The sequence below is a fragment of the Triturus cristatus genome, chromosome 5_2 (genome assembly GCF_964204655.1).
Source record: "Triturus cristatus chromosome 5_2, aTriCri1.1, whole genome shotgun sequence".
In the NCBI taxonomy this organism is placed as follows: domain Eukaryota; kingdom Metazoa; phylum Chordata; class Amphibia; order Caudata; family Salamandridae; genus Triturus; species Triturus cristatus.
The window spans coordinates 1,080,960,557-1,080,964,151 of record NC_140588.1 but is presented as its reverse complement, the minus strand read 5'-3'; positions in this window follow the sequence as shown (position 1 = coordinate 1,080,964,151).

Genomic DNA, 3,595 nt, shown 5'->3' with positions numbered 1-3,595 from the left:
GCCTGTACTACCACCGGGGCCCTTAGTAAAGCTCTGCGTGTACTACTACTGGGGCCCCTAGTAAAGCTCTGCCTGTACTACTACCGGGGCCCTTAGTAAAGCTCTGTCTGTACTACTACTGGGGCCCCTAGTAAAGCTCTGCCTGTACTACTACCGGGGCCCCTAGTAAAGCTCTGCCTGTACTACCACCGGGGCCCTTAGTAAAGCTCTGCCTGTACTACTACTGGGGCCCCTAGTAAAGCTCTGCCTGTACTACTACTGGGGCCCCTAGTAAAGCTCTGCCTGTACTACCACCGGGGCCCTTAGTAAAGCTCTGCCTGTACTACTACTGGGGCCCGAAGTAAAGCTCTGCCTGTACTACTACTGGGGCCCCTAGTAAAGCTCATCCTGAACTACTACCGGGGCCCCTAGTAAAGCTCTGCCTGTACTACTACTGGGGCCCGAAGTAAAGCTCTGCCCGTACTACTACTGGGGCCCCTAGTAAAGCTCGGCCTGTACTACTACTGGGGCCCTTAGTAAAGCTCTGCCTGCACTACTACTGCGGCCCCTAGAAAAGTTCTGCCTGTACTACTACTGGTGCCCCTAGTAAAGCTCTGCCTGCACTACTACTGGGGCCCCTAGTAAAGCTCTGCCTGTACTACTACTGGGGCCCCTAGTAAAGCTCTGCATGTACTACTACTGGGGCCCCTAGTAAAGCTCTGCCTGTACTACTTCAAGGGCCCCTAGTAAAGCTCTGCCTGTACTACTACCGGGGCCCCTAGTAAAGCTCTGCCTGTACTGCTACTGGGGCCCCTAGTAAAGCTCTGCCTGTACTACTAATTGGTCCCCTAGTAAAGCTCTGCCTGTACTACTACCGGGGCCCCTAGTAAAGCTCTGCCTGTACTACCACCGGGGCCCTTAGTAAAGCTCTGCCTGTACTACTACTATTCGGGCCCCTAGTAAAGCTCTGCCTGTACTACTACCGGGGCCCCTAGTAAAGCTCTGCCTGTACTACCACCGGGGCCCTTAGTAAAGCTCTGCCTGTACTACTACTGGGGCCCGAAGTAAAGCTCTGCCTGTACTACTACTGGGACCCCTAGTAAAGCTCTGCCTGTACTACTACCGGGGCCCTAGTAAAGCTCTGCCTGTACTACTACTGGGGCCCGAAGTAAAGCTCTGCCTGTACTACTACCGGAGCCCCTAGTAAAGCTCTGCCTGTACTACCACCGGGGCCCTTAGTAAAGCTCTGCCTGTACTACTACTATTCGGGCCCTAGTAAGGCTCTGCCTGTACTACTACTGCGGCCCCTAGAAAAGTTCTGCCTGTACTACTACTGGGGCCCCTAGTAAAGCTCTGCCTGTACTACTACTGGGGCCCTTAATAAAGCTCTGCCTGTACTACTACTGGGGCCCCTAGTAAAGCCCTGCCTGTACTACTACCGGGGCCCCTAGTAAAGCTCTGCCTGTACTACCACCGGGGCCCTTAGTAAAGCTCTGCCTGTACTACTACTGGGGCCCCTAGTAAAGCTCTGCCTGTACTACCACCGGGACCCTTAGTAAAGCTCTGCCTGTACTACTACTGGGGCCCGAAGTAAAGCTCTGCCTGTACTACTACTGGGGCCCTAGTAAAGCTCTGCCTGTACTACTACCGGTGCCCCTAGTAAAGCTCTGCCTGTACTACTACCGGGGCCCCTAGTAAAGCTCTGCCTGTACTACCACCGGGGCCCCTAGTAAAGCTCTGCCTGTACTACCACCGGGGGCCCCTAGTAAAGCTCTGCCTGTACTACTACTGGGGCCCGAAGTAAAGCTCTGCCCGTACTACTACTGGGGCCCCTAGTAAAGCTCGGCCTGTACTACTACTGGGGCCCTTAGTAAAGCTCTGCCTGTACTACTACTGCGGCCCCTAGAAAAGTTCTGCCTGTACTACTACTGGGGCCCCTAGTAAAGCTCTGCCTGTACTATTACTGGGGCCCCTAGTAAAGCTCTGCCTGCACTACTACTGGGGCCCCTAGTAAAGCTCTGCCTGTACTACTACTGGGGCCCCTAGTAAAGCTCTGCTTGTACTACTACTGGGGCCCCTAGTAAAGCTCTGCCTGTACTACTTCAGGGGCCCCTAGTAAAGCTCTGCCTGTACTACTACCGGGGCCCCTAGTAAAGCTCTGCCTGTACTGCTACTGGGGCCCCTAGTAAAGCTCTGCCTGTACTACTACTGGGGCCCCTAGTAAAGCTCTGCCTGTACTACTACCGGGGCCCCTAGTAAAGCTCTGCCTGTACTACCACCGGGGCCCTTAGTAAAGCTCTGCCTGTACTACTACTGGGGCCCCTAGTAAAGCTCTGCCTGTACTACTACCGGGGCCCCTAGTAAAGCTCTGCCTGTTCTACCACCGGGGCCCTTAGTAAAGCTCTGCCTGTACTACTACTGGGGCCCGAAGTAAAGCTCTGCCTGTACTACTACTGGGGCCCCTAGTAAAGCTCTGCCTGTACTACTACCGGGGTCCCTAGTAAAGCTCTGCCTGTACTAACACCGGGGCCCTTAGTAAAGCTCTGCCTGTACTACTACTGGGGCCCGAAGTAAAGCTCTGCCTGTACTACTACTGGGGCCCCTAGTAAAGCTCTGCCTGTACTACCACCGGGACCCTTAGTAAAGCTCTGCCTGTACTACTACTGGGGCCCGAAGTAAAGCTCTGCCTGTACTACTACTGGGGCCCCTAGTAAAGCTCTGCCTGTACTACTACCGGTGCCCCTAGTAAAGCTCTGCCTGTACTACCACCGGGGCCCTTAGTAAAGCTCTGCCTGTACTACTACTGGGGCCCCTAGTAAAGCTCTGCCTGTACTACTACCGGGGCCCCTAGTAAAGCTCTGCCTGTTCTACCACCGGGGCCCTTAGTAAAGCTCTGCCTGTACTACTACTGGGGCCCGAAGTAAAGCTCTGCCTGTACTACTACTGGGGCCCCTAGTAAAGCTCTGCCTGTACTACTACCGGGGTCCCTAGTAAAGCTCTGCCTGTACTAACACCGGGGCCCTTAGTAAAGCTCTGCCTGTACTACTACTGGGGCCCGAAGTAAAGCTCTGCCTGTACTACTACTGGGGCCCCTAGTAAAGCTCGGCCTGTACTACCACTGGGGCCCTTAGTAAAGCTCTGCCTGTACTACTACTGCGGCCCCTAGAAAAGTTCTGCCTGTACTACTACTGGGGCCCCTAGTAAAGCTCTGCCTGTACTACTACCGGGGCCCCTAGTAAAGCTCTGCCTGTACTACTACCGGGGCCATTACTAAAGCTCTGCCTGTACTACTACTGGGGCCCCTGGTAAATCTCTGCCTGTACTACTACTGGGGCCCCTGGTAAAGCTCTGCCTGTACTACCACCGGGGCCCTTAGTAAAGCTCTGCCTGTACTACTACTGGGGCCCTTAGTAAAGCTCTGCCTGTGCTACTACTGGGGCCCCTAGTAAAGCTCTGCCGGTACTACTACTGCGGCCCCTAGTAAAGCTCTGCCGGTACTACTAATGGGGCCCCTAGTAAAGCTCTGCCTGTACTACTGCCTGGAAGCACAAAGGGGTGTGATGAAGGGGCCCTTTCTGTGCAAGCAGTGGACCCCCACAGGATCTGATGTGTGGTG